Below are 8,170 nucleotides of genomic sequence, written 5' to 3' on the forward strand. Positions count from 1 at the left end.
TCAGACAATAGACAGGAGAGCACATGGCACCAACAACAAACAACAAGCCATGTGCTCAAAACACACAGTGACATCTGGTGGCCAACTAGGGCACACCAGCAGAACGGTGACAGAACCCCCCCCCTTTAAGGAGCAGATTCCAGACGCTTCTCAAATAAAACGGAAAACAAAGAGTTCCAGGAGGGAGGTGGACCAGAGGCGGATCCGGGGGAGGGATGGTGGGCCAGGCCCGTGTGGCGGAACCTGTGGAGCTGAAGCCCTCCAGGGTGGAGCTGAAGACCACCACAGCAGAGCAGGCATTACTGAAGATCCCCATGGCAGAGCAGATGACTACCACAGCAAAGCAGACGGGAGAGAGGGCCACCATGGTGGATCAGGTGGAGCTGGAGACCACCACATTGGTGCAGGTGGGGCTGAAGACCACCACGGCAGTGCAGGCAGAGCTCCTGACCACCACAACTGAGCAGATCCACGGGCTGGAGTAGGCTCTGGAGCAGACTCGTGAACTGGAGTGGATTCTTGAGTGGACTCTGAAGGCTCCCGGACTGGAGCAGGTTCTTGAGTGGACTCTGAAGGCTCCTGGACTAGAGCAGATTCTTGAGCAGACTCTGAAGGCTCCTGGATTGGAGCACGTTCTTGAGTGGGCTCCAAGAGCTCCTGGACTGGAGCAGGCTCTGGAATGGACTCTGGAGGCTCCTGGACTGGAGCAGGTTCTTGAGTGGACTCCGAGAGCTCCTGGACTGGAGCAGGCTGTGGAGTGGACTCTGAAGGCTCCTGGGAAGCCAGAGCAAACTCCGAAGCGGCTCATGCCCGCAGAACAGCCCTGAGGTGAAAGGCGAAAACAGCCTTCTTGACGATGGCAGCAGCAGTGAAATCGGGCGGCTCTGTAACGGCCTCCATGGCCGAGACAAGGAGAGAGGGCTTCTCAGTGATGGCCTTCGTAGCGGCAGCAGTGAACTCGGGCAGCTCTGTAGCGGCCTCCATGGCCGAGACCAGGAGAGTGGGCTGCTCAGTGACCTCAGAAACCACCGAACATAGGACCACCTGAGTCGGGTCCTCCAGGGTCACCAGACTAGGGACCACCGGACTCGGTTCCTCCAGGACCACCAGACTAGGGACCACCACAGTGATGACAGCTGCTCGCACTGACAATAGAGGTGGGTCCGCCAAACTGGAAACTAGTCCAAAAACGCCTTGGTCTCTCCTTGTGAAGAGGTTCCAGACTGGCAGCCATCTTGTGAAGAGGCTCTGGAAAGGCAGCCATGAAGAGAAGAGACTCTGGCGTGGCGGCCATGAAGGAACAATACTCTGGAGTGGCGGCCATGTTATGAAGAGGCACCACATGAGAAGGTACCTCTTGCTCCAGAACTGATCGTCTCTCCCTGTGGGCTAGAAAGTCCACAAACGCCCCAAAAGCCAGGTGCTCTGTGCCGAACCTCCTCCAGGTGCTGATGGGCTCATCAAGGTCCTTGAGAGCCGCATCGTTGTAGTCCAATCCCTCAGCAGCACTCCTGAACTCCATGGAGAATTCCCTAAGGTCAGTTCCCCGTTGACGGAGGGAACTTAATGCTGCTACTTGGAGCACGCGTTGGTAGAGGGGGCTGCTGGTAGTGGAGGCTGGTAGCTGGAGTGAGCCCATTCTCTGCTGAGTCCTCATGTGGCATTTTCGTTCTGTCAGGGAACTGGAAAGATGAGGCGAGGAATCAAATGCAGTAAGTCTGGGCTCTTTATTAATGATAAAACAAAAAAACAAACAAAAAAAAACCACCCTGAGGGGGAAAAACAGGCAGGCAGGCCAGAAACAAGACACAACACATTCCACAAGAAACTCTAACATTAAACAACGAAACAGCACATGATTGCAGACACAAGGAGAATAAATAGGGAGACAAACGAAGAGGGTAACGAGGGAGACACTAAAGGTGTAGAGGTGGAGTAACTAAAACAATAATGAGATAACAAGAAGGGTGGGGAAAGACAATAGACAGGAGAGCACATGGCACCAACGAACACACAACAAGCCATGTGCTCAAACAAACACACAGTGACATCTGGCGGCCAACTAGGGCACACCAGCAGAACGGTGACAATTTCAGAGCGCTGTCACACTAGTCAGAACGGGAACTTTTATTGCACATAGCGCTGACGGCCGGAAGAGACGCTGTTCATTAGTCAGAGTCATGAGACAGGCAGACTGCAGCAGCCACGGCCTAACGATCGGACTCTCTGCATAACGAGTGCTAGAGACGTTCATTATCATTTATCAGCCTCAGCTTGACTGTATTTTGTGCCGTGTGCATCCTATACGAGTGAATAATGTTCACTTTATACTTTTGTTGAGTTTATAGTTGTTTTGTTAGTTGTGACACAGTTATCAAACGAGCTACGCTGCATGATAATGGTAATGCTCACGTGCTGCATCTGGATTTCGTCTAGGGCATCAAAATGGCTAGAAACGGCCCTGAACATGCTACTTCAATATCAACTGCATGCAGTCTCTGGAGCCAACAGTTAAAGACAATACATGTTCAGTAAGTGTGACCGAGATGCTTGAATTTATGGGTAAGCAAGATGAAGATTTGAAGAACAAGGTGAGCTTGCTGCAAGACAGGATGAAGTCATGCGATAAAAGAAAATTGCCTGATATGTGACAATTCTGATAAACTGGATGCTTATAAAAGGAGATGGAATTACGAGTGGCTAAAGTTCCGGAATAGCAAGGAGAAGATGTCCGAAACATTCTCATCGATGTGTTTAGTAAAGTCTTACCTGAAATTGCTGACCAGCTCAACTACTTAGCAGACATGGTAGACTGGGCCCACTTTCCAGAGACACTTGCTTATACTATCGCATCATTATGCAGTTTATTTCACTTAGTGTCTGGGGTAGAATCTCATGCAAGAACTTCAAAAAAAAAGGGAAAGGGAAATTCAGGAAAAGGAAAACCAGAAATCTCAAATACTTGATGCAAAGTGTCAAGGACGCCAGAAATAAACTGTGGCCACACACTGAACAAGCAAGAAGACAGGGAAGAAAGCACAAAATGCTGTGGTACATTCATTCAACTTTTACTGCATAATTAGACTTTTGTTAAACTCTCAGACATGCAAAAATATTTACCGGTCTCATTTTATTATTTTTTTTATTTATTTGTTTTTTTTTAAATGTAGGTAACTTGTTTAGTTGAGTGATTGTGCTTTCAAAATAGATGTTAAAATAACATCATCCATTTATTTACATTTCACAAGCTACATATATCGAAAGAAATCGCCAAGAAATATATCAGAAAAAGACTAAAAAGGGGAAGAAAGTGAAGTGGAAAAAAAACAAAACAAAAAAAACAACTTCCATAATAAACCCCATATTCAGTAATGTGTGTAATGTTCTGTTGCAGATAGGCAAGACGTAATTGTAATGTTTGAGGTGTTTAGGAGAAGTTTCATTTTCTCACATTAGTTTTGTGTTCGATATTCTCAAAGTATTTATTTGTTGCTTTATGTTATGTCTTCATGCTGGGGGATTGAAAAATAATGTAAAATGGAAGGTTTATTTTTGTTTGCTAATTACAGTTGATTTCAGTTCTTTCCAAGGGAGTCATCCTACATCTAAGGATACTAACTTCTGGAGGTCACAATGAATTAACTATGGGTAAAATTATGTTGCACAAAAAATGCATCTGGATCAAAAAATGTAATACACATTAAGCTGCCTTGGTTATACAAGACATTAATATAGCAAACAATATCTTCAAATTCAAACCTGAAAAGATTTGTGGACAAATATGAGTTGACTGATACCTGGGGAAAAATGTATCCAGGTAAAACTCAATACACCCGTTCTTCGTACGTCACTTATTACATCCAAGATCAAATGACACATCCAAGATGATATCATCGTGCTAATCAGGATCTGGCTAATTCGGTTCTTCGAACGCACCTGTTGTTGATGATTAGTATGGACTATATATAGACACAGGCAGTTTTACTCATTGAAATATTTATGTTGATGGAGCGCAGGAGATGCAGATAACTTGATCTTGACCCTTAAGAAACTTTAATTAATGCTGTCACATAACAAATCTGTTTCAAAGATAAAATTAAATGAATTGCTAATTACAACATTGAAATAAAAATGTAAAGACTTAATGTCATTAAGTTGCTGTCTCGCCGCCAGCCAATCGCTGCATTGCTGATCGTGGTTTCGAGTATCGATACATCTGCCCTTTTCGGGGAACACGAGAACGCGCAGTAATCCTAGACAATTTAATCCAGATATTTTAATCTAATACGCAAATTCGTTTGAAGAACCAAATTAGCCAGAGATCAGTTATCAGGATTAGAAGATCTGGAATCTTTCAAATCATCTCATATGTAATAAGCAACGTACGAAGAACGGGCCCCAGAGCAGACAGCAAGTCCAGGATGAGATTTGAAGAACCAACCAATCCAAGATCATGCCAAATCGTCAACAGTCAAATCCAGCTAACTGAGTTAGCGACGTACGAAGAACGGGCCCCTGGTGTAACAAGGACTGTTCGAAACAATCTAGAGTTGATTATTGATTTATCAACTGACTGACTGATTACAAAGCTTATGACTGATCACAAAGCTATTCATATTTCAGCAAATTTTTTATAAAATAATACCTTCAAATTCTCAAAAGCATCACTATGTAAGTTAAACAGTTCCCTCATTAACTATAAAAAGGTGAAGCAGAAAATGTATAAACTAATCAAAACTTGTTGGAACAAAGCAGAAACACAAAGGGCTTATAGACGAAACTAGGAGCTTACGAAATGGGTAAATTCCTAAGGAAGTAATATAGCAAAGCAGAAGGATATAGGATAGCAGAAGAAGTAATTCTTTCGCAACTAAAAAAAAATTTTTTTAAAAATAGACAAACTGTATAGATCAAAAGCTAAGGGAGCCTATGTTAGGTCTAGAAAAAAAAATGGCTAGAAGAACAACAAAATTCAGCCTACTTTTTCTTTATATTGGAAAAAGCCACTGCCTGATTCAACTGAACATCATCGAATTAATGATAATGATTTTTTTTTTTTCACATGATGTTACTTCTGTGCAACTAGAGACAGCATGTTCTGCTTGCTGCCAATTACACACAAACACACAATATCGAACACATATATAAACTTGCATAAAGTTTTATTGTTGTAGTGAAATACAAGGGAAATCACAAGCTTCATTGCACAGGGTATGCTCTGTGGGAAACTTTGCTTTACTCGAAAATGCGGGCTTTCAGTCACTGATATTTTAATGTTTTCCCTTACATATGTTTGACAAAGGCATAATTTATGCCATTTGGAATGCAGTACATGTTGGATACAAAATGATCACGCACTGACAGATGGCTGCTTTCAAGTACTCATGTGTGCTTTGTGTGTCTTTGTTCTGGAGAGCCCTGTCTGTGCCTGTCTGGAAACTTTCAGACACTTAAAGCACTCAGATACGAAAAGTTTTTTTTGTTTGTTTTCTTTTGTTACCCTTTATTGCTTTGTATTTGCTTGTATGTTTGAATCTATATTTAGCAGGTTATAATTTTTAACATACAATTGTTTTGATTTATTATTAAAGGGGTCATGAATTGAGAAATCAAATCTTTTGACATGTAAGAGGTCATTGTACTTTAAAAACATCCTGTAAGTTTCAGAACTCAGAACTTCTTTGTTAGTCCAAAAACAGCTTTTTATGAAACCAAGCTCAGAAAACGACTCGTTTCAGATTTTCTCACATTATAGTGCAATGAAAATCCACCTCTGCAGTATCAGATCAACACCTACTTCTTCTACATTGTGTCTTTGGCGCCGCCCACTGGAGTGTTAGTGAGATGAAAAGGAGAGAAGATCAATACAGGATCACTGGATTAAAAATAACATTCCAAAGGATCCTAATGCTAGGAATGTGTTTATTTATTTTCAACTATGTGGATGTCTCAGCAGAGCATTATGTGTTTGTTCAGCACATTTCACTGTGGATTCTTTGCTAAATCAGTCACAGTTTCGGCACAGGCTTTGCAAACATACTTTTACTGTAAGATATGGACTTGCCAGTAATGCCACAACATGTAAGTAACCATGTTCATTCCAATGCCTAATGAGATAATGTGATCAGTGATTTCTGATATGTAATGATTCATGTGTTCTTTGTCACAAAATCATTTATTGCTGTTTATGCATCCGTGAATTAAGTCAGTGTTCGCACTGTTATTTACAGTATGATGAAAGCATTCATGAGAGCACAGAACTCGAGTTGCAATGATGAGATCTCTGCATTCATGCGCTCAACAATCTGTCATCGGCTACAATGCTCATCACTGCAACCTTTCATGCAATGGGAGTAGATCTAAATATAATGCTATAATCAACACTTTTCATGATTAGTTCATCTTGACAGCAGTAATACCAAAAATATAGAAAAAGTTTTTGAGAGAGCTCCACATGTAAAACTTATTTCATATGCAAAGATGTTAGCCAATCATAGCAGTGGGCATTTACAGTGGCTATGTTTACATTAGGGCTGCACGATTAATCGAAATTAAATCGCAAAGGCGATAAATCGTGACATAACCTTTATCACTGCTTAGAATACTATGAAATATGTTGCGTGCCTTATTCTGTGTAAAAAAACACATCATCTCACAGAAGGATTTAGTTCAAACACTCAACTGACGTTATGAAGTGAGTTTGGAGTAAAAACATGTTATTAAATGTGGTATTGTCACGTGCTTTCAAAAGGAGCAGCATTTACTACAAAGAGTCGTAGTTCACTGACAAGCTACGCAAACAGCTTTCATAATCGCAGAACGATTTCTTCGATTTCATTATCACGATCATATTATGAACGCGATTTTGCGTAGCTTGTCAGTGAACTACGGCTCTGTGTAGTAAATGCTGCTCCATCTGAAAGCACATTATGGAGATTTACTACTGATTACAGAACCGGCTTTACTGACAAGATGCACTTGTCTTTTAAACATGATTTAAATTCGCTTAAAGAATTAATCGTTCTGAGTGCCAAGTGGAGTGAGTTTGGGTGCCATGACAGAAAAAGACCTGCCGCCCATTGATGATAAGCAGAACCTAGGCACACAGAGAAGTTCTGAACTGGAAGACCGGAGTGAGCGAGAAGGAATATGGGAGAGAGTAGATCGGAAAGATAGGAGGGAGCAAGACCATAGAGTGCCTTATAGGTGAGTAGAAGAATTTTGTATTTCATATGGAAAGATACAGGCAACCAGTGTAGATTAAATAGAATAGGAGTGATGTGAGCAGATACAGGCAACCAGTGTAGATTAAATAGAATAGGAGTGATGTGAGCAGACTTTTTTAAGCGGAAGTTAATAGTCTGGCAGCAGAATTTTGAATGTACTGCAAACAAGAGATGGAGTGAGCTGGTAAACCAGAACAAAAGAGCGTTACAACAGTCAATGCGTGAGGTAATAAATGCATGCACTAATGATTCCGCATCTTTTCTACTGAGGAAAGGACGAAGTTGCACAATTAGACGTAGGTGGAAAAAAGCAGCTTTGGAGAGTTTGCTGGTGTAGGCATCCAAAGACAGTGAAGGGTCTAGAGTGATACCCAAGTTTCTAACAGTAGCCGATGGAAAAATAGAAGTAGTGTCAAGGTCAAAGCTAGAAACATTAGTTTTATTTTTTATTTGAGATGGGGGACCAGTTATTAAGATTTCTGTTTTACTCAAGTTTACGCTAAGACGAGTTGTTCCCCTGTCCCAGGGGAACGAAGGGCCCTCGCATAATATTCGAATCCGTAGCCAGGGCAAACCGCACAACAGGATAAAAGGGTGGCATAGGTATCGGTGATTTCGAGGAACAATGTAGGCACATTTGAGCACTAAAGCTAAACACTAAAGCAGTGATTATAAGACTTGTTTGATCAAGATGGGTGATAAACCGGTAGTCATTCTTGTTGATTTTTAAGTTTTACTGCTGTAGTATGTTGAGCTAGGCTGTGTGAATGGTATATCAGTTAGGGTGATACTGATTAGTCATTTAAGCCTGGAGGTAAATTGTGATAGGCTTTTTAACCATCGCTGTGTTGAGTAGTTGCTAGTTAAAAATGACTTCTATTGGGGAGTATAATATTGAACTTTCTGATATGTTCTTAGAAAGGTGCACTAAAGAACAACTCTTA

At 41.6% G+C, this 8,170-nt stretch overlaps 1 protein-coding gene across 1 annotated transcript in view; it reads right to left on the reverse strand.

Annotated features, from left to right (window-relative positions):
• The window catches only part of LOC107755590 (differentially expressed in FDCP 8 homolog), a 97,698-nt gene extending 94,886 nt beyond the window's left edge, over nt 1–2,812 (reverse strand). The window contains exon 1 of the mRNA XM_016572481.1: nt 2,770–2,812. The gene's annotated coding sequence lies outside the window, so the exon portion shown is untranslated. The remainder of the gene's footprint in view (nt 1–2,769) is intronic.
• Between the last annotated feature and the right edge of the window lie 5,358 nt (nt 2,813–8,170).

The sequence above is a fragment of the Sinocyclocheilus rhinocerous genome, unplaced genomic scaffold (genome assembly GCF_001515625.1).
Source record: "Sinocyclocheilus rhinocerous isolate Xijiao unplaced genomic scaffold, SAMN03320098_v1.1 scaffold1133, whole genome shotgun sequence".
In the NCBI taxonomy this organism is placed as follows: Eukaryota; Metazoa; Chordata; class Actinopteri; order Cypriniformes; family Cyprinidae; genus Sinocyclocheilus; species Sinocyclocheilus rhinocerous.